This window comes from Monodon monoceros, unplaced genomic scaffold, assembly GCF_005190385.1.
Source record: "Monodon monoceros isolate NGI ecotype Baffin Bay Population unplaced genomic scaffold, NGI_Narwhal_1 Super_Scaffold_6, whole genome shotgun sequence".
Lineage (NCBI taxonomy): Eukaryota > Metazoa > Chordata > Mammalia > Artiodactyla > Monodontidae > Monodon > Monodon monoceros.
In genome coordinates this window covers 14,797,237-14,821,006 of record NW_021703783.1, presented here as the reverse complement: position 1 = coordinate 14,821,006, position 23,770 = coordinate 14,797,237, and the positions used below count along the sequence as shown (strand labels likewise).

Sequence of the window (23,770 nt, the reverse complement as noted above, 5' to 3'; positions counted from 1 at the left end):
GGGAGAGGGCTGGGGTTGGCTGCATGAACACAGCCTGAAGGGGGCTAGTGTGCCACAGCTAGCCGGGAGGGAGTCCGGGATTACAGTCTGGAGCTGCTGAAGAGGCAAGAGACCATTGTTTCGGGGTGCGTGAGGAGAGGGGATTCAGAGCACCGCCTAAACGAGCTCCACAGACGGGTGCGAGCTGTGGCGATCAGTGCGGACCTCAGAGATGGGGATGGACCACTAACGCTGCCGCCAAAAAGCCTGTGTGCAAGCACAGGTCACTATCCACACACACACCCCTGGAAGCCTGTGCAGCCCACCACTGCCAGGGTCCCATGATTCAGGGACAATTTTCCTGGGAGAACACACAGCACACCTCAGGCTGTTGCAATGTCATGCTGGCCTCTGCTGCTGCAGGCTCGCCCCGCATTCCAATTATGACTACTGTACCCCTCCCTCCCCCTAGCCTGAGTGAGCAAGAGAGCCCTAATCAGCCTCTGCTTTAACCCTCTCCTGTCTGGGTGGGGAACAGACGCCCTCAGGTGACCTACACACAGAGGCGGGGCCAAAACCAAAGCTGAACCCCAGGAGCTGTGCGAACAAAGGAGAGAAAGGGAAATCTCTCCCAGCAGCCTCAGGAGCAGCGGATTAAAGCTCCACAATCAACTTGATGTACCCTGCATCTGTGGAATACATGAATAGACAACGAATCATCCCAAATTGAGGAGGTGGACTTTGGGAGCAACTGTAGACTTGGGGTTTGCCGTCTCTGATTTGTTTCTGGTTTTATGTTTATCTTAGTTTAGCTCTTAGTGCTTGTTATCATCGGTGGATTTGTTTATTGGTTTGGTTGCTCTCTTCCTTTTTTAAAAAAATTTTTCCCCTTTTTTCTCTTTTTGTGAGTGTGTGTGTGCGGGGGGGGTGTATGTTTCTTTGTGTGATTTTTTCTATTTAGGTTTGCTTTTACCATTTGTAATAGGGTTCTGTCTGTTTTTTTTTTAAGGTTTTGTTCTTGGTGTTCGTTTGTTTTTTCTTTTTACAAGTGTGTGTGTGTACGTCTCTTTGTGTGACTTTGGCTGTTTAGTTTTGCTTTTACCATTTGGTTTGAGGTTGTATCTGTCCATTTTTATGTTTGTTTTTTTCTTCCTTTTCTTCTGAGCTGTGCAGCTGGCAGGGTCTCAGTGCTCTGGCCTGGTGTCGAGACTCAGCCTCCAAGGTGGGAGAGTCGAGTCCAGGACACTGGACCATCAGAGACCTCCCAGCCCCACATGATATCAATCAGCAAGAGCTCTTCCAGAGATCTCCGTCTCAACACTAAGACCCAGCTCCAACCAGTGGCTAGCAAACTCCAGTGCTGGATGCCCCATGCAAAACAACGAGCAGCTAGACAGGAACACAACCCCACCCATTAGCAGCGAGGTTGCCTACAAGTCATACTAAGTTCACAGACACCCCAAAACATACCGCCGGACACGGCCCTGACCACCAGAAGGTCAACATCCAGCCCCACCCACCAGAACACAGGCACAAGTCCCTTCCACCAGGAAGCCTACACAAGCCACTGAACCAACCTCACCCACTGGGGGCAGACACCAAAAACAACGGGAACTACAAACCTGCAGACTGCGAAAAGGAGACCTCAAACACAGTAACTTAAACAAAATGAGAAGACAGAGAAATATGCAGCAGATGAAGGAGCAAGGTAAAAACCCACCAGACCAAACAAATGAAGAGGAAATAGGCAGTCTACCTGAAAAGAATTCAGAGTAATGACAGTAAACATGATCCAGAATCTTGGAAATAGATTGGAGAAAATACAAGAAGTGTTTAACAAGGACCTATAACAACTAAAGAGAAAAACAAACAATGATGACAACACAATAAATGAAATTAAAAATTCTCTAGAAGGAATCAATAGAAGAATAACTGAGGCAGAAGAACAGGTAAGTGACCGGGAAGATGAAATAGTGGAAATAACTACTGCAGAGCAGAATAAAGAAAAAAGAATGAAAAGAATTGAGGACAGTCTCAGAGACCTCTGGGACAACATTAAATGCACCAACATTCGAATTATAAGGGTCCCAGAAGAAAAACAGAAGAAGAAAGGGTCTGAGAAAATATTTGAAGAGATTATAGTTGAAAACTTCCCTAACTTGGGAAAGGAAAGTCAATCAAGTCCAGGAAGCACAGAGAGTCCCATACGGGATAAATCCAAGGAGAAACACACCAAGACACATATTAATCAAACTATCAAAAATTAAATACAAAGAAAAAATATTAAAAGCAGCAAGGGAAAAACAACAAATAACACACAAGGGAATCCCCATAAGGTTAACAGCTGATTTTTCAGCAGAAACTTTGCAAGCCAGAAGGGAGTGGCAGGACATATTTAAAGTGATGAAAGGGAAAAACCTACAACCAAGATTACTCTACCCAGCAAGGATCTCATTTAGATTTGATGGAGAAATTAAAACCTTTACAGACAAGCAAAAGCTAAGAGAATTCAGCACCACCAAACCAGCTTTACAACAAATGCTAAAGGAACTTCTCTAAGTGGGAAACACAAGAGAAGAAAAGGGCCTACAAAAACAAACAAAAAACAATTAAGATAATGGTAATAGGAACATACATGTCAATAATTACCTTACATGTAAATGGATTAAATGCTCCAACCAAAAGACACAGACTGGCTGAATGGATACAAAAACAAGACCTGTATATATGCTGCCCACAAGAGACCCACTTCAGACCTAGGGACACATACAGAATGAAAGTGACAGGATTGGAAAAGATATCCCATGCAAATGGAAATCAAAAGCTGGAGCAGCAATACTCACATCAGACAAAATAGACTTTAAAATAAAGACTATTAAAAAAGACAAAGAAGGACACTACATAACGATCAAGGGCTCAATCCAAGAAGAAGATATAAAACTTGTAAATATTTATGCACCCAACATAGGAGCACTTCAATACATAAGACAAATGCTAACAGCCATAAAAGGGGAAACTGACAGTAACACAATAATAGTGGGGGACTTTTAACACCCCTCTTTCACCAATGGACAGATCATCTAAAATGAAAATAAATAAGGAAACACAAGCTTTAAATGACACATTAGACCAGGTGAACTTAATTGATATTTATAGGACAGTCCCCATCCAAAAACCACAGCATACACTTTCTTCTTAAGTGCACATGGAACATTCTCCAGGATAGATCATATCTTGGGTCACAAATCAAGCCCTGGTAAATTTAAGAAAGGTGAAATCATATCATGTATCTTTTCCAACCATGATTCTCTGAGACTAGATATCAATTACAGGAAAAAAACTGTAAAAAATACAAACATATGGAGGCTAAACAGTATGCTACTAAATAACCAAGAGATCCCTGAAGAAATCAAAGAGGAAATCAAAAAATACCTACAGGGCTTCCCTGGTGGCGCAGTGGTTGAGAGTCCGCCTGCCAATGCAGGGGACACGGGTTCATGCCCTGGTCCGGGAAGATCCCACATGCTGCGGAGCGGCTGGGCCCGTGAGCCATGGCCGCTGAGCCTGCGCGTCCAGAGCCTGTGTTCCGCAAAGGGAGAGGCCACAACAGTGAGAGGCCTGCGTACCGCAAAAAAAACAAAAAAAAAAACCCCAAAAAACCTACAGACAATGAAAACACAGCGACCCAAAACAGCAAAAGCAGTTCTAAGAGGGAAGTTTATAGCAATACAATCCTACCTCAAGAAAAGTGCTTGCCTCGGCAGCACATACACTAAAATTGGAATGATATAGAGAAGATTAGCATGGCCCCTGTGCAAGGATGACACGCAAATTCATAAAGCGTTCCACATTTTTGATATATGGAAAATGTAAGAATTTAATATAGTCCCTTGATAATGTTTATTAAAAACTAACAGTAAAGTCAAGTATAAAGATTCCTTTACAAGTATATGATTGTTTTATAAAACAAAAAGTTAAAAACAGAAAAAGAAAAAAAGAAACAAGAAAAATCTCAAAAAACAACTTAAACTTACACCTAAAGCAATTAGAGAAAGAAGAACAAAAAACCCCAAAGTCAGCAGAAGGAAAGAAATCATAAAGATAAGATCAGAAATAAATGAAAAAGAAATGAAGGAAACAATAGCAAAGATCAATAAAACTAAAAGCTGGTTCTTTGAGAAGATAAACAAGTTTGATAAACCTTTAGCCAGACTCATCAAGAAAGAAAAGAAGACTCAAATCAACAGAATTAGCAATGAAAAAGGAGAAGTAACAACTGACACTGCAGAAATACAAAGGATCATGAGAGGTTACTACAAGCAACTGTATGCTAATAAAATGGACAACCTGGAAGAAATGGACAAATTCTTAGAAAAGTACAACCTTCCAAGACTGAACCAGGAAGAAACAGAAAATATAAACAGACCAATCACAAGCACTGAAATTGAAACTGTGATTAAAAAATCCTCCAACAAACTAAAGCCCAGGACGAGATGGCTTCACAGGTGAATTCTATCCAACAGTTAGAGAAGAGCTAACACCCATCCTTCTCAAACTCTTCCAAAATATAGCAGAGGGAGGAATACTCCCAAACTCATTCTAGGAGGCCACCATCACCCTGATACCAAAACCAGACAAAGATGTCACAAAAAAAGAAAACTACAGGCCAATATCACTGATGAACATAGATGTAAAAATCCTCAACAAAATACTAGCAAACAGAATCCAACAGCACATTAAAAGGATCACACACCATGATCAAGTGGGGATTTATCCCAGGGATGCAAGGATTCTTCAATATATGCAAATCAATGAATGTGATACAATATGGTCAATGAAATAAGTTCTAAAGGAAATAATCTCAATGTATAATATATTATCATCTATCCTTTTGCCGTTGGGGATTAGAAACTTATTAATATTAATTTCATGAGTCATATCTGCAAAATAAGACCTTAAAGATAAACATTATAGGCTGTTATAATTATCCATGGAAACGTGTATTCTAGGTTGGCTATTACCAGAAGCATCAATAAAATTGCATAGCTAGAAATATCATTTCTAATATGATTTGTTTCTACAATGGTATTGAAACCATGACATGAAAACCAGATCAATAGAATTCTAATATTTTAAATCGTTTATATCCTCCCATATTTTCCTTTCCCATCCATTTACAATGCTGAAAGTAGCACTGCTGTACTTTCAAAATGAACACACCAACCTGAAAACAGATTTTACTTATGAAAACATGTATTAAGATGGGATGGAAAACAGGGAGGAAAATTACTTGGGGGGAAGGTAGGAGAGAGGAGAGGCAACTTTAATTTTCCTTTCTAATTTTACTTCAAAGACCCGATGTTCTTAATACTAAAGTAAGATTCTGTTCTAGCACTTTACTCTCAGCTCTGCTCACATCCGTGCTTAGTAACCTAGCAATGTTTAAACCTGCATATGCATGAGGTGGTCACACTTTCCTTACCACCCGATCATCTGTATATCTGCCATTTTTCATCACAACCTTGTTGAGGCTAGCAGCGTTCTGACAGACCGTAGACCCAAAATGGTGTTCACTGCTCAAATTAAAACATGTAAGTAATTTGACAAAGAATCTTTGAGAAACAAGCAGCTATCACTAAGCATCCTCTCTGCAGAAATACTTCTCACCACTGAGTGGCACAGAAACAGAAGCAGGTCACAGATTTAAAAAATGAAAATGTTTGTCTCACATTCATAAAAATTTGTTCTCATGAGACTCATTTCTAAGTGCTCCGTTTAAAAGCATGAGATTGGGAGCACTGAGGACTTATCAGCATTCTCCCAGGGGAATGAAGAATGAAATTAAAGTGAAGATGAGCTGGTCTAATTTTTCAACCCTTTATTTCACTCTAAAATACTTCCATTTGAAGATTTACTAGTGTCTTCTTCATATGGGCCCAAATTCACTGACAGAGGCTCACAAACATGGCGTTGTAACACGTGGTGGCCAGCAGACAAGGTGGCCCCTAGTGATTCTCACCTCCTGGCAGTCAAGCCCTTCGCAGTCCTCTTGCCTCACCTGTAAGGCGAGGTCATTGAAGACACTGAGGCCTCCCTCTTGTTCTCTCTTGAATCGCTCACTCCGGGGGAAGCCAAGCACCATGACCTGAAGAGCTGTGGCCTCCCACTTGTTCTCTCTTGAATCGCTCACTCCGGGGGAAGCCAAGCACCATGACCTGAAGAGCTGTGGCCTCCCACCGATCAGGATCGACTTGGAAGCATATCCTAGCCTTAGCCAAGCGTTCAGGCGACTACAGCCCCAACCAACACCTTGACCGCATTCCCCTAAGAGACAGAGCCAGACCACCCAGCTAGGTCACTTCCGTAATTCCTGACTCTCAGAAACTCTGAGATATTAAATGCTTACTGTTTTAAACTGCTAAGTTTCGACGTAATTTGTCAGGCAGCAAGAGAAAACTAAGGTACAATACTTCTTTATTTTTCATCCATCACATGTACAACCAATTTGAAGCTCAGTAGGCCTAGAAATGTTAGATGCAGATAGGAAAACACTTTGCAACCCAAATAGGGAGGCAGAAAGTCAGATCTAGACATATCGAAAGCATGCCTTTGTAATTCCATTTGAAAGACCTCACATGTGTAAACTGTTGTTACTGAAGCCCAGAATGCTGCTACACCAGACAAGGCACCATTAGAGTACTGATAAAGGCTGTCATACAGAAGATGCTCATTACATGACTGACCAATCAGTGAATGAATAAACGCAGCAGGAATGAAACGGATGATGCCAAGGCTGATGAAGAGTCATAGCACACAGATCTTGGAATCACTTGTTTGCAATGTTTCTTTCAACCACCAGAGGGCAGGAGTGGCACATTGTTCTTCTTTGACCCACTAGCACTTACAATGCCTAAAGCATGTAGTAGGAAAAAAATATATAAAGTCTGCACAAATGGAGGGACAGAGAAAGGGAGGATGCTTGTTCATAAGCGGGAAGATGCCTCAAAAAGCTTCTTGGAGTGTGAGCTGCATTAGAGTACAGGACTTCATATACTAATGCTAATTAGTGTTAATTCATAAATTACATAATTTAAAACTAAATCATAAATAGTATTTTAGATAGAGAATAAGATAAAAAAGCATGGAGGCTGAGAACATCAGACCAATATCAAGGAACACATGACCAGAGCATAGGGAATGTGGTCTGGGACTCAATTTCAATCCAACCTTTTTACTCTTACTCCTTTTCTTCTACCTACTAACTAGAAATTAGTTGGTATTATTCTCTTAGGAAATGTCTCTTTCTACAGAAAACAAGAAATTTAGTAGACTGAATTCAGGCACAGTCTCAGCTCTCCACAGGTGATTATAATCCAACTTTTTTGTTCTATGTAACCCAAACAAGCATCAGTGTGTGCCTGGGAGAAGCTCCATCCATGGCACGTGCAGTGCCCAGAAAGAAATAATCACCCTCTCTGTGGCCAGCCTCACTAACTCAACCCAGAGGGCAGATGTCACAGTGCCCTTGGAAATCTTTGTATCAGAGCAAGTACTTCCCAACTGCCCTAGTATTTTTTTTTTTTTTGCGGTACGTGGGCCTCTCACTGTTGCGGCCTCTCCCGTTGCGGAGCACAGGCTCCAGACGCGCAGGCTCACTGGCCATGGCTCACGGGCCCAGCCGCTCCGCGGCACGTGGGATCTTCCCGGACCGGGGCACGAACCCGTGTCCCCTGCATCGGCAGGCAGACTCTCAACCACTGCGCCACCAGGGAAGCCCCTGCCCTAGTATTTTTAATGTTGCCTTCTAGTAAATAGTTTTTATTGAATTAAAATTTAAAATATCCACCATTTTCTACTGAATTGGAAGCCTACTCCTAATGACAAAATTAGCAAAACCATTTTCCTTTTTCTTCAAGTTACTTAACTTAGCTAGAGCCAGGGACGACTTCATATTTTATTTTATGCGGCCTTTGGCAAGTTATGTTGCTTTTATGGTTCATGGGCTTGATTCCTAGATCTAAGATTTATGGTTGGCAAGAATATTTATAAGCCTATAGAGACAGATAACGAATAAAATGGAATCCCAACATGTCCAAAAGGATATCCTTACTGAAAGAAGCTGAAGGAGATAAATGGGTTAACCCTCGATTAATCTAAAAGGCATTAATAAAAATGTCCCATTCCCCTCATCTACAATAAAAAAAAACAAAATGTTACACGTATGTTTGTAATAAAGATCAAACTGTCCCAAGAATGACCATTATAAATTAGTTAATGATAACCATACTGAATCTACATTTGTGGGGCAAATCTTACTGATAATAATTGAACAGAGTAAAGCATTTAATTCTGTTCAGTGGGCCTCTACTCATCTGTAAACCCCTGAATCATTTGCAGGATTTAAAATACTAAGTACATAGTATTCTTCAGAGGAATGAGAGACTCTTAGAGCCTCAAATGACAGAAAATCCAATTCAAAAGAACTTAAACAAAACAAGGGAAACTTATTGGCTTAAAAAATTGAAAAGTCCAGGAATCGATCCAGAGACTCAACTCACATGATAAAGGGGGGTGTGTCTGTCCGTCTCAGCCCCTCACCCCGCTCCCTCCCCGAGTCTCCTGTCCCATGAGGACAGCTCTAGGCTTATACCTTTACAGCTTCAAATCCAACCAAAGAGATTCTTTTCCTCCAGAGCTTAAGCAAAGTCCCAGGGTCAAGTCTCACTGGTCCAGTCACATCACGTGCACATTCCTAAGGTCAGGTGTGCATCAAATACAGGGCAACACCAGGCCTGAGAGCCAGCAGGGAGTTATTTCCCAAAGAAAATGCAGGTTCGATTGTCAGGAGAAAGAGGACGATGGGCAGGGAACAAAATAAACAGACACTATCGACGTCTGTACACGGCTTCAAAGAGGCCCCTGGATGCCCTCTCCAAAGTCAAGAACCAGTGTAAAAAAGGGTTAGAGAAGAACAGGCACATTTCTAAAACGTTACCTGAAATCTAAGCTTGCACGACACTGACTGGCGGCCTAACCACAGCCGGTGCCTTCCTCGTCCGCCTCCACGTGGGGGCGCTGCACCCCCTCCGCAGACGCCGCGTCACCTCTTCCCGAAGCAAGGGTCTGGCTTCTGACTCTGAGGTTCTGGGCACCTCTCGGACTTTCTCAGGCATTCACGCCCCAGTTTCCTCCCCTCTTTTTCTACCTTATTCTATCACTAATCTATCTTTTCTGTCACTTCTATTCAAACGAGTCTCAAATATTCTCACCTCCGGACCAAAAAAAAAAAAAAAACCTTATAAAAATTCCACTCCCACATTTAAAAAACCAAATATACACCTCAGAACCTAAGTACCGCTCCCCAAATATCCAAAACAAACACCTCCCCTTTAAAACCCAGTCCTTCCTCTCTCTCAGTTATCTGTGTGAGAAATACTCTGATCACCTGTGCTTCAGGATTCAGCTCAAACATCACATCTTCCTTCCGTGACGCCGTCCCTCCCCGCTCCTGCCCAGGCTGGGGTACTGCTTTCAGGGCACCCCGCCCGCTGTCACAGTATTTATCCCATTTCACCGTAATGACTGGTGTACTTCCTGAGTTCCCACCCCAGACTATAAACCAACAGCAAGGGCACAGCTGTCTTACATCTGTATCCAACAGGCCAAGTAGAGCGGCTGGTACATAGAAGGCTCCCAATGAATGTTTTTGTTTTTTTGTGTTTTTCTTTGTTTTCTTTTTTTTGTGGTACGCGGGCCTCTCACTGTTATGGCCTCTCCCGTTGCGGAGCACAGGCTCTGGACGCGCAGGCTCAGCGGCCATGGCTCACGGGCCCAGCCGCTCTGCTCCATGTGGGATCCTCCTGGACAGGGACACAAACCCGTGTCCCCTGCATCGGCAGGTGGACTCTCAACCACTGTGCCACCAGGGAAGCCCCCCAATGAATGTTTAATGAAAGGGAGAGAAAAGTTGAATTCTTATTAAAGATCTACACTTTTCCTGGTTTAAAATATTTACTACTTGCTAAAAAGGATTGTCAGAAAGAAAAAAATGTTTGGCTTTACTATTCCAACAGTCTGTGTCTTGGTAAGGTCTAGGCAAAAGACCACTACCGAAATTTATAAAACAAAAAGTCAGGGGACAGAAACAGAATTAAGGTGAAAAGCCACTACTGTCTTCTTTCCTTTTTCTTAGTAATCCCCTAGGTTAAAAAAATAATAATGTTGGTAGATATTAAACACTAGGATACTCTGTTTTTTCTCTCCGAGGGACTAACAGGAACAGTCCGTTGATAGGCCGAAGATGTGCGTGCTGCTGAGGCCATAACAAATCTTTCCTCGTAGGTACCAAGCAGCTCAGATGGCCTTCTGAGGCAGACAGAGCTGACTGGGAGAACTCCATCCTTTCAACCCAAAGCCCTTGCTTCTTGGTGACATTCCTCCTATCTTTAAAGTGTCTTTAATTCTTATGACATGAATTTTGGCCTGAGAATACATTACTTTCTAGTTTTTGTGGCACTGAACGCATTGCTTTATGTCTCTGAGCCTAAATGTCCTCATCTTTAAAATGGGAATAATAATACGTGTCTCACAGGGACGCTAACGAGAGTAAGTGAAGGAGAAGCCCCTGCAGCACAGCTAGTGCTCATAGTAAGGGCTGTGATGACGGTGATCACAGCGTGGCCTGGCAGTCACAGGGGACACTAAGGTTGGCTGGCGCACTAAGTTGATGCCCCTACCCGCTTCCAGAGTTACTTGAGAGCAGCTTGCTTGACTCTACTCCAGGGAGGTATTCTTTATCCTCATCTTGCTATATGTATATCTTAAAACTAATTCATTCCTTCTCATGACTTTTAAACTTGTGCACAATTTTAAACAAACTTGCTCTTTGGACTCATTCATGGTGGTTTCTCCCCTTTTTAATCTCCTTCCAGTCAATCAAGTTTCGATGACATTTATTTTCATTAGTGTTTTTTAAACTTGAATAAGCAAGTTCCCTGTTTCATTGCTGTTCAGAAACTTAACTTTCAAAAGAAGTCGTAAACGTGTTTTATCTGCGGTGAGATGACAAGAGCTTTGTGACGGGGGCCTTTTAATATAATCCTCAACATGACTCTGTCTTTGGTTTTCTCCTTAGATTATTCACATCAACACGAAGCAACTGCAGTCTGTACTGTTTTTAGTACCATCACACGTAACCCTAGAAACCTTATCCTACTCAACTCACCCTAGCCCTTGACAGCCAGCACTACAAATAAAAAAGTTAAACATGCTACATCTATCTAACCTTTGGTCTATCTAACTTTTCTATTTATTTATTTTTGGTTTTGTGTGTTTTTTTTGTTTTGTTTTTTTTTTTTTTTGCGGTACACGGGCCTCTCACTGTTGTGGCCTCTCCCATTGCGGAGCACAGGCTCCGGATGCGCAGGCTCAACGGCCATGGCTCACGGGCCCAGCCGCTCCGCGGCATGTGGGATCTTCCCAGACCGGGGCACGAACCCGTGTCCCCTGCATCGGCAGGCGGACTCTCATCCACTGCGCCACCAGGGAAGCCCTGGGGTTTGTTTTTAAGACAAAATATTTCTGGTATTTTATTTCCTCTTCATTAATTGGATTTTGATGGAGATACAAAGTGACACTGATTCAATGTAAAGTAGGCATAAGAAGTCTGATGAGGAAACGAAGAGTCCGTCTAATTCCACTTCATCTTGCTATGGACAGAGTACTCGAATTAGGATAAAAGTAAATTTCAACTGCTATTACTAATTATAAGCAAAACTACAAATCACTTATACATGTATTTCTTAAAACTACCCTGTGCCACAGAAATTGTCATTCATTTTAAAGTTCCCATATATAAAAATTTTGCAAGAAGCTGAAGCTTCTTCCTTTTGGGGAAAGATCAACCTCTAAGAATACAACACAATCAAAACATTAAAAATGTCAGAACTATTTCTCTCACTGGCAATAATAACAGAAAGTAAGTAACAGCTTGGATGGAGAAAAACAAATCTGCTTCAGAGCTCAAACTCCAGAAATGTAAAGAAAAAGTGCCCTCATCTGGCCAAACAAAAAACTTAACATTTTAGATGCTCATATTAACGCCTGTTCAAGTGTAATTTACAGGGCTTTAATTGGTGTATAAATAAATCTGAAGATTTAAAAAAATAAGTAGCAAGCCAACAGCATAAAATTTTTTTCTGCTTTTTACAAATATAACTATTTGCTGTTCAAAAACAACTATTTAAACCATAAAATATAAAGCAAATTATGTAATATGTAGTCTCTCACCAACCAGATATATTAGAAATGTATTAGGAAGAAAATAGTTACCAGTCCTCTTATTTGCAAATCATTGATAATAAAATGGCATACGTAACTTTACATTCTGATGACAAGGCTGATTAATGACTGCCATATGCTATTATCTGGAAAAAAATATCTTTGCACAACTTAAGAGTTCAGAATTTTCCTTCCTGAGTACTTCTAAAAACTAACATGCCACCTCAAGTTAAACTACTTATATAATCAGATTGACATCTCTGCCAAACAGATCCAGTAGAGCCAAACAGATCCATCCCTGCCAAACAGATCCAACAGATCCAGCAAATGAAAATAAAGCTTTCAGCTGTGCTGTGACACTAACGTTACCAATGAAATGCTAGCGGCGAGTAATCCTGTCATTAACAGTAATGATGATGACAATAATAATACTAATAGTACTAGAAATTGGTTAAATGGTAGCAATTTGCAGGCACGGTGGCACTGCAGGGGTAACAGGGTACCCCCCCCCCAAGATATCCACGTCCTGATCACCAGAACCCGCGATTCGGTTACTTCACTACCTTACATGGCAAAAGGGACTTTGAAGACGTGGTTAAAATGGGGAGACAAGATGGAGAGATTGTTCTGGAGTAGCCGGGTGGCCCGATGGAATCACCAGGGCCCTTAAACATGGAAGAGGGAGGCAGAAGAGTCAGAGGGGGGTTGGGGCCATGCAAGAAGGCTGGGAGAGACGCAACACTGCTGGCTAATTTTTACAACAGTAAAGTGTGTCTAATTTTTACAACAGCAACATAAAACTAATACACTGAGCTAAACTCAGTTACTCCTCATGCTAGTGAGGGTGGTACTACTACTAATCCTACTTTAGCAGAAGGAACTTGAGACTTAAAAAGACAGACCAGGGGCTACCCTGGTGGCGCGGTGGTTGAGAGTCCGCCTGCCGATGCAGGGGACACGGGTTCGTGCCCCGGTCCGGGAAGATCCCACATGCCGCAGAGCAGCTGGGCCTGTGAGCCATGGCTGCTGAGCCTGCGCTCCGCAGCGGGAGAGGCCACAACAGTGAGAGGCCTGTGTACCGCAAAAAAAAAAAAAAGACAGACCAATTAACTTGTCTGGGGTCACACAGCTAAATACTCTTCAGACTTGGGTTTGTCTATCTGATATCAGCATCACGTAAGGACGATGTCCATCTCGATCATTGCCTTCAATCTGTAAGCACAGTACTTGGGGCCTCTCGGTGCCGAATGGGCTCCACGAATTTCTCCCACCCTCACTCTCCCAAGGGAAAGTGATGATGTAAATAGTTTCAAACAACAGTAAGTGGAAGCGACATCTTCCTCCCACTTACTGTTGTTTGAAACTATTTACATCGTCACTCTCCCTGTTCAACCAACCTTTGACTCATTCTATCTTCTACCTTCGACATCCACTGTGACCACGCTGAAGCAGAACAAATCCCTTGGATAAAAATAATACTCTAACTCACATCCTATTATCAGCTTCAGTCATGTAATGTCTCACTTGAAAGCTTTCAGTTCTCCAGAATATAATCAAGTAAAACCTAAGTTCCTTTTTAAGAATCTGACTTTTTTTTTTTTTTTTAAAGAATCTGACTTTAGGAATCCTTTCTGGATCTCAAAAAGATCCCATCTTACCTTTCCACCTTGTACTACTGCCTCAAAACACTGCAAGACCCATTCAAATGCAGTCTTTGGGCCCATATTTTGCTGCTGTCTCACTTCCATATCCTTTGTTGTTCCATGATATTCATCTAGACTGTGCATCTATCAAAAACCATGCCCCCCCCCCGCAAAAAAAAGTAGTACACCAGCCACAAAGTCCTCAAAAATTCTGCTTGTACCGGTCATCAGTCCCTGCCTTGCCCAGCTCCATTTGGCTTTGGATACTAACGATCCACTTAGGCTAAAGGAGGTGGTAACGTCATCTCTTAGGTCAGACACCCTGGATTCAAAATCCTGGCTCTACCACCTCCCAGCCTTGTGATTTAGGGCAGTTGTTCACTTCTCTGGACTAAGCTCCCTTAACTGAAAAGTGGGGAACATAATAGTATCCTCCTCATAGGGCCGTTCCAAGGATTAAATGGCACAAGTAGCTGGCAGCGTAGCTGGTATATACAGTCTTGATTTTTACTGCAGTTCCCTTCAAGAAGTGGCTTCCTCCTTCAATCTTAGTTCACTTGGCCGACACAAGTGATACGGCTAATCATTACCTTCCCCTCTCCCAGAAGGTCGGACCTTGTGCCCTATTCCACAGTGCCAAGCTATGCCTCTATTTCCACCAGATGGACCCCAACTCCCAACCCCCGGTACTGCAATACAGAGATCACCACGAAGCAGTACCTCCTTTTACCATCTTCCCCCTTTCCCCTCCTGGCCGATCCCCCCACTCCCAGATCAGATCCTTAACATATTTTCTTAGAGCACCATTTTATTTATCCACTTAAATACTATGACTTTAACAACTGACGGTACATGAGTTAACCCTTCTAGCACTGGCTTCTCCAGTAAACAAACCCCTTTTCCCACTATTGTATCAATGAAAAAAGTCAACACGCTGTTATTGTTGTTACTGGTATATGTTCTATTCACCTACACACCTATATTATCTTATTTACCTACAGGTTTCTTGAGAGCAAGGACTATATAGTAATCATCTTTGAATTCCTCCAGATCTAAACACACTCAGTTTTACTGATTAAGCTAATGGATGAAATGAGTCACATCCGACCCACAGTTGCGTGACCAGTCAGCAAAAATATCTGTTTACCACCCCTCCCCAACCACTGGTGCCAAAACACGAACCCAGGAAAATTTATCCTTGCTTGTAATTATAAATGCCTGATGCCATTTCACTTTCCTCAGGTTTCCAGTGAATTTCTTTACACGACCTTACCTTAATTATATTAATGTACTAACCTGTTCCATGCATCGCATTTTAAAATATCAAAATAATAATCAACATAGACACATTCACGCTTTCCAGCATTTCCACTTTTAATTACAGTGAGCCACTGTACCTTAAGCCTTCAGAGTCTATACTTCAGTTCTATGAAATTACTATGCTTCATTCAACCAGAGATTTCAAACTTCTTTAAAAGGTAACACAGTACTACTGTTCTACTTCATTTACTCACATGCCTCCCCGCTTTAACCTCAGCTTGGTGCTGAATCTAACTTGCTTGATAATCTAAGCCTAGTTCAAGTCTAACTCATGCCAGTGTTGGTCTGCAGCTATCAGCTGTTCTGCCATCTTCTATTTGGTTATGTTGAGTTCCGGGCATCTCAGGTAAGGAATGAAATTATTTCTTAGAGAGGGAGGTATTCTTTTTAATCTGATATTTTCCAGAATATTAAAGAACTAAACTGATTTTTTTTTTCTTTTTACAATTACTACAAGGTAACTAAAAGATTTCTTTCAACTATGTGCCTTTCCATGTGAAACACACAGAACTTTAGAACAGTGGCTCGGAAGCCTGGCTGCGCACTGTAGTCATCTGAGGGGTTCTTGAAAAGTAGACCCCCAGGCTCCACACCAGAGGGGTCTGACTTGGTGGGTCTCTGATAAGCCCAAGTTTGAATGCTGTTGCGGATGTCTGTTGAGGAACCAGTGAATAAGAAGCACAGCCTGCAGAACCTTTCTTCTCTTTAAAAGAAAATACTATATTTCAGAGATCTATATAAATATAGATATATATTTTAAAATATGTATATTGCATCCAATCAGTCATTTAATTTAAAAATCTCACGTAACCAACATATTTTACATCATCAATGTACTGCATGTATCTTTGAAAATATAATTGCAATAATCACTGTCAAATTTTTTCCCCAACTGATCAGTCTTCATATTGGTGAGTTCCTAAAACAAACTTTCAGGTGTAAAAATTTCTTGCACATCAAACGTAATAACACAATATACATTCTAAATACCTTTAATCCTCGGTATCTGGACCAATTGTTTCCTATCCGCGCACTGCCAATTTAAAACCCACTTGCTGGATCAGTCTACAGAACAAATCGCCCTGTGTTGTATTATTTTTGTGTGTGAAATACCCCAGATTAGTACGCCTCAGCCCGGAGAATGACGCCCCTCGTGGGCTGATGGAGGAGCTTTCTGCTGGGCCTGCAAAACAGTCTTGAGAATAAAAATGCCCTTGACTACTGTCAAATGACCTAGTCTTTCAGAGTAAAAATTTAAATCCCAACAGTGATTTAAAAATCTATATTCAGCTGTTAAGCCCTTTTGGACTCAAACAGCAGACACACATAATAAATCTCAAAGCCGACAGTTTGAGATTTGCTTACTACCTCTGGCACTCCCAAGCTCTAAAAAAATCACTGGTATACTGCACTCTGGTACAAAGCATAAAACTAAGTATAACATTAATTATATAGGAGAAGAGGGAGGCTCTGAAAGACTTTTGCTTAAATAAATGCCATTTTTTCATATAAATTTATCAGGTTACCTTCTACCTCATTCTAACTATTTTTTTTTTTCTGTACCTCTTTCACAAAAAAAAGTTATATTACTATTCTGTTACAAACAAGAGGCTAAATCTCAACTACCCTAAAATTAACTTACTTGTTAACTACTGGAAAAGCCCATTTCTCCCCCATGCACCAGGGAAAAACCTATATCCCCAAAATCTATATGTAACTAACACTTCATTCTTTTGCAATTCCAATTGTTTTTCAGGCTCCCCTCCAGTTGTTAGCAGTATGCATAAATTTATAAAATTGTGATCCCAAAGTATCACACTTGTTTCTTCTGTTTCAATACAAATAATATTGCTATGCTGAGGTCTTTAACAATAATGCATGGAATCAAAAAAAAAAAAGAAAGAAAAGAAAAAGGAATGGAAAAATATTCAAGAATAGTTATAAAAGAGTCAATTTCACACATAAAAAAATTGTACCCCCAAAACTGATTTCCCAGTGCCAAGGAATTAAATGCCTTGCTTTAAAATGTAATGTAATCATTAGTCATAAGAAGAGTCATAAGAATTTCTGAAACAGGCAATGTGTGTTTGCAATTAAAACAACACAAAGATAAGATTTTCCCTGCTTTCTCCAGAGCATTTGGTTTCTATTCCCAAACAGAATAAACCAAGTAAGTAAGATATACATGGCTTTCTAGATTTCAACTAATTAGGCTAACATACCACCACTCACTATAAATAATTCTACTTCTTCTTCTTTTCTCCTTTTTAAAGAAAGCAATTAACAGACATCATCACATGATAGCCCACACCTCCTCTGTAGAGATGAAGAAACTAACACCCAGTGAGAGAGATGGGAAGTGAAACGGAGGAAGCCGAAGTTCTACCACTTTCTGCTCAGGACAGACGCACGTCAACCAGGAAAACCCTGTATTTCACCAAACAGAGGTAAGCAGGCTCCATACTACCTCTGTGCACATCAGCACAATCTGTTTCATTATGTGGGTTTTGTAACTTCAATCATGAAAATTAAGAATAAAATTAACTACCCCCTTGGAAAGCATGGTCAAGCATCCTACCGCACAGCCTATTTCATGGAAGCCCCACGGTTGCAATCTGTCTCTCAGGTCTTTTTTATTTTTTTGGATTAAAATTTTTTTTAAATTTAATATTGGAATATAGTTGATTTACAGTGCTATGTTAGTTTCAGGTGTACAGCAAAGTGATTCAGTTATATATTCTTTTTCAGATTCTTTTCCCATTTGTTATTACAGAATATTTAGTAGAGTTCCCTGTGCTATACAGTAGGTCCTTGCTGATTATCTATTTTATATATAGTAGTGTGTATATGTTAATCCCAAACTCCTAATTTATCCCTCCCCCTGCACCTTTCCCCTTTGATAACCATAAGTTTGTTTTCTAAGTCTGTGAGTCTGTTTCTGTTCTGTAAATAAGTTCATTTGTATCATTTTTTAGATTCCACATATAAGCGATACCATATGATATTTGTCTTTCTCTGACTTACTTCACCTAGTATGATAATCTCTAGATTCATCCATGTGGCCACAAATGGCACTATTTCATTCTTTTTTATGGCCGAGTAATATTCCATTGTATATATGTACCACATCTTCTTTATTCATTCATCTGTCAATGGGCATTTAGGTTGCTTCCATATCTCGGCTATTGTAAACACTGCTGCAATGAACATTCAGGTGCATGTATCGTTTGGAATTATGGTTTTCTCCAGATATATGCCCAGGACTGGGACAGCTGGATCACATGGTAGCTCTATTTTTAGTTTTTTAAGGAACCTCCATACCGTCCTCCATAGTGGCTGTACCAATTTACATTCCCATCAACAGTGCAAGAGGGTTCCCTTTTCTCCACACCCTCTCCAGCATTTGTTATTTGTAGACTTTTTAATGATGGCCATTCTGACTGATGTGAGGTGGTACCTCACTGTAGTTTTGATTTGCATTTCTCTAATAATTAGCGATGTTCAGCATCTTTTCATGTGCTTTTTGGCCATCTGTATGCCTTCTTTGGAGAAATGTCTATTTAGATCTTTTGCCCATTTTTTGATTGGGTTTTTTGTTTCCTCCAGGTCTTGATTTCCCTGTTTTTCTAGAAATTGAGTATGCTGGCCTAGGATTCAAAAATCCCTGAATATGTCTTTAACTAATGATGAGATTACTTTGACATTTCATCTCTCTCTCTGCAGCTTTCACCTGGGGAATAATGAATTCTGAACAAAATGGAAGGTACGAGTGAAAATCAAACCGATATCTGCGTTCCACTTTTATAAACGTGTTTTGCTAGCAGTGCTTCCTCCACTTCTTTCATGTCACAGATGCACAAAGGAAACGATAATACTTGAGCAGCACACAGGAGTAACGGACCAAGGGGACTGATAGAGTGGGGGCTGGGGGTCGGTTCCAGCCCTGAAGGCTGCGGGGGAGGGTGGGGTGTGGTGCTCAGAGGCCTCTGGAACCTGATCACTGGAGACCAGGAGCAGCAGAAGCTGTAAACTGGAGTATGGAAATTATGGGGACACCATCACAGGCTCAACTCCATAATGAATGATTTGCTCATTTTCAAAGCTAGGACCTATATACCTCTAGAGTTAACTCACAAAGGTGTGCACACAGAAACTGATCATCCGTGTTGCCTAAATCATAGAAAATTAACAATGGCAGCAAGTACTCCTGCTTGCTGGAAAGACAAATCAAGCATTTTTGAGCAGGAAAATAATTTATTATGAATTATCCTTCAAATTACAAATCTACCTATAAATTATAATTATAGAAGTACACAGAGGTCATAGTACAGGTCTGATTATTCTCAGCTATAAATTGGAAATGAGATATGGAGGGAACCACCACTTGGGCGTCCCAGAGTTCAAAGAGGCTCCAGATCTACTCTTGGTGTGCTTTAAAATCATTATTACTGATTATTTAAGCAATATTTCCAAAGATGAGTGCAGAACTTCTTCCTGAGGGACAGCGTGTGCTCTGAGTGTATGGATGGATTGGAGTGGGAGCTGATGGGCTTTGACATTGGGGCTTCAAAACAAAGCTCATCTACATGACAACTGCTGAGCTCCCCTCACCCTTAGTTTCCTTTTCTATCAAACAGAGGCAATGTCTAGATTTAATATAATAGGAAACATGGTTTCTACCATGCATGTCTGGTACTCAAAAAGCATTATTTTAACCACTGGTACTATTTTGTATGCATACCTTATCTGTGTTCAGTATTTGTAAAGACAACATAACATTCCGTCTTATCTCACGGTTTGGTCAACGGGAGTCAATTGCTAGACATTTGTATTACAGTCATTTTCTACTATGATGAAGATTTAAAATTTTTATTTCTTTAGCACCTAGACCCAGAAATGGAATTACAGAGTCAAAGAATAAAATTACCTCTATGACTTTTGATATATGTACTTCTTAGAAACCTATCTTCCTGAACGAAGACTGGGGTATAGGACGTGAGTGGGGTAGAATTCTACTGATTTTGAAACTTTTCTGGTTGACTCTCAATAACTTTAATTAAATGTTGGAACTAAATATGCTTTTTCTTTAAGAGAAATTAACTTATAAAGAAATCAAGAACAAGTTTTTCAAAATTGCTTCAAAATAAGGGAAGATTTCCTGACTTGCAGTTAATAAGCAAAATCATTTTAACAATGAACACACCTTACTGTTTAAAAAAATTTAACAAAACCAACATATGTGTAGAGAGTACATATATATATGTATGTATATATATCTCCTCTGCTCTATCCTCAATATTCCTCATCAAAACCCAATAAAACCCAGAAGACATACATTATTACTAACATTTTCATTTGTATCTTACCAGAATTTTTAAATAGAAAGAACATAAATATGTATATCTTTATTAGTATACAAACATCTCTAAACTTGCTTGTTTTTTCCTCTTAATCAATCTTGGGCTTCAACACATACCAATCTACTGCTACATATATTTTCTATTATTTTCTACAGTTCTATAATTTATATAACTAGCTCATTATTAAAAGATACTTGAGCAATTACCAGTTTTTGCTTTTTTTTGATCTGTGTAAATGTATAAAAACAAAACTTCAATAACCATCCTTGCACATCATTATAAACTATATGAAAAGTTTAACTTCATACTATTACTGTTATATTTGTAGGACAAAGTTGCAGCCATAGAATTTACAGATCAAAGGTTATGAGCATATTATATTTGACTATTCCCACAGGCAGTAAAAGAGAATGACTATTTCCCTATGCCTTCACTAATACGAGGCATTACCACACTTAATTCTTGGTCAATCTGATAGGTGAATAGGATAGCTCATTCCAGCTGGTGTTGTTATTAGTGGCTATTTGTATTTGTTTTAGTGTGAGTTGACTTTCACTGTTCCCATCTTTTACCCATATTGTCTACTAGTCTGCTCATTATTTTCTTACTGGGAATCAAATATTTTAAAGTGCTACATATTCAAGGTCACTCGATAAAATTTCCTTCATTACAAAAATAATTATGAAAACTGGCTGTAGTTTTCTTGTCATTTGAATTGCTTGTTAAGAATTCTTGGGCTTCCCTGGTGGCGCAGTGGTTGAGAGTCCGCCTGCCGATGCAGGGGACACAGGTTCGTGCCCCGGTCCGGGAAGGTCCCACATGCCGCGGAGCGGCTGGGCCCGTGAGCCATGGCCGCTGAGCCTGCGCGTCTGGAGCCTGTGCTCCGCAACGGGAGAGGCCACAGCAGTGAGAGGCCCGCGTACCGCAAAAAAAAAAAAAAAAAAAGAATTCTTGTACTTACTTCTGTCCAACAGAAATGATCACATGTAGATTTGTTTTTATATGTATAAATCTATTGTAAAGATCAATAAAAATGCAACCAAGTGGCACTCTAGTGTGGAAGGAACTAACAGGGACACAGCATCATGCAGGGGAACAGCCAAGAGGCCAGGGTCCATCTAATTCCGGTCTCAGCTCTGCTCCAATAAGCTGAATAACCCATAGGTGTCACCTCAGCCTCAAAGAATCAGCTCCTCATTCAATAAAATGAAAAAGTTGGGCAGAATGATCCCTAAGACTGCTTCCAGGTATAAATCCCATAAATCTAAGAGCTTTCAACATTTTCTTCACAGATTCATAGAACCATGAAATACCTATAGAAGGACATAATGAAATAACTTGATCATTACAGAGTAAAAAATAAATAATAAATATAAATAATGAAAAATATGTGTATTTAAAAAAATAAAACTAAATCATAACAAGATTATCAACATTGTAATATCTCACTTCCTAGACATTTCATTTTTTTAAAGTACTCAATACTTTAGGAACTTGGGAAAACACGCATATACTGAATATATTCAAAGCATTAACTTACCACCTTCAAATTTTCTCTATGATCATTTTATGAGTAGTTTAGCAGGAATAAAAAATAAGCCTATTTAAGAGTCCACTGCTATTAAAAGCTTCTTGTTGCTGGAATAATATCATGCCACTCACTGGCATCTATGTTATTTTAATTTTTTCAACTGTTGTTTTAAATGAGATATATCACATTTAACTAGACTTGTATTCGACTTTATGTTCCTACCCATAAAATCAATTGAGATTTGTGATCAAGCTTTCATGTTTTCACTCATAAAATTATTAAACACAAATCACCTTTCTCCCATTTGAATAATTATTTCAAGACTATGATGCCTATGCTTATTCATTTTATAGTTTTAAAAACTGTGTTTTAAAAAAAGTCTCAAACACAAATTTTATGTAGGTGGAAAATCACTGCTATAGCAACAGTAGCTTTAGTTTATGAGAATCGAAAGGTGAGAAATTCACATTTCCAACACTTGAAACTTAACTATTTGATTTTTGAGGGCTGAGGGCACAGGGTGTAGCCCCTGACCTTTCCGCACTAACATGAATTGGATCCCAATAAGACTTGGCCAAACTCAAGCCTTAAAAGATAAAAATACATGGTGCTTCCTCTGATGAGATGGTTAATTACTATAAATCAAACATGACACTTTAGGCCATCCCCAGGCTATTCACTCCTGACTCGGTTCCAGGGAGTCAAAGGGGTTAGTTAGTAGGATAGTGACAGTTTCGAATGGTGAGTGATTTGTGCGTCCCGAGATCTTTTTGCTAATAAAAAGCACTAGCACCATGTCATGGCTTTGTCTGGGGGAAAAAAGTGCTGGTCCCAGCTAGAACTGGTGTCTCCACCCTCAACTGTAGCTGGCTCCAAGAACGGAGCCAGTCTTTTTCTGAGGATCCTTTCCTTACTATTCTGATGGGCAAAGGTTGAAAATTAGCAACAAAAAGAAATTAAAACAGTATTTTCCCATAAACAGATGGCACAATTTTGTGTGCCTGAGTCTACAGAAATAAGAAAGGAAAATCAGGGGCGATTTTCCTTAAAAAAAAAAAAAAAAAAATCTTCCCATTCTATTGCCCAGGTGCAAAACACAGTCCCAGCCGGCACAAGGCCGACAATCACTACCACGAACTTCAGAACCCAGCAGCACATGACTGACCCACTGAATATGGTAGAGAATATAGTGTTCATGATATCACAAAGAGTATCTCCTATGTTTTCTTCTAGAAGTTTTACAGTTTTAAAATTTAGATCTATGATCCATTTGGATTTTTACACAAAGCATAAGATACAGGTTGAAGTTCTCTCTCTCTTTTTTTTTGCATATGAATTCCTAGTGGTCCCAGCACTGCTTGTTAAAAACACTAACCTTTCTCCACTGCAATACCTTTGCACCTTTGTAAAAATAAAAATAAATAGACCATATTTCTATGGGTCTCCTAGACTATTTTATCCCACTGCGCTATTATTATTCTATAGACTTTCCCTGAGATCATACTGTCCTGATTACTGAGGCTTTAGAGTAAGCCTTGAAAACAAGTAGTATGAGTTCTCCTACTTTGTTCTTTTAAAACATTTTTCTGGCTTAAATTAAATAAATATATAAATAAATCCACATAAATTTCAGAAGAGCTAATTCAGCTGCCTTAAGT

At 40.0% G+C, this 23,770-nt stretch overlaps 1 protein-coding gene and 1 non-coding gene across 7 annotated transcripts in view; one reads left to right on the top strand and one right to left on the bottom strand.

The window, feature by feature from the left end:
- PLEKHA5 (pleckstrin homology domain containing A5) overlaps nucleotides 1–23,770 on the bottom strand; it is a 243,509-nt gene that overhangs the window by 160,453 nt on the left and 59,286 nt on the right. The gene's annotated exons all lie outside the window — the stretch shown is intronic.
- LOC114886304 lies at nucleotides 3,728–3,834 on the top strand. Its single transcript, XR_003791310.1, has one exon. It is a non-coding gene; the product is annotated as a U6 spliceosomal RNA (small nuclear RNA).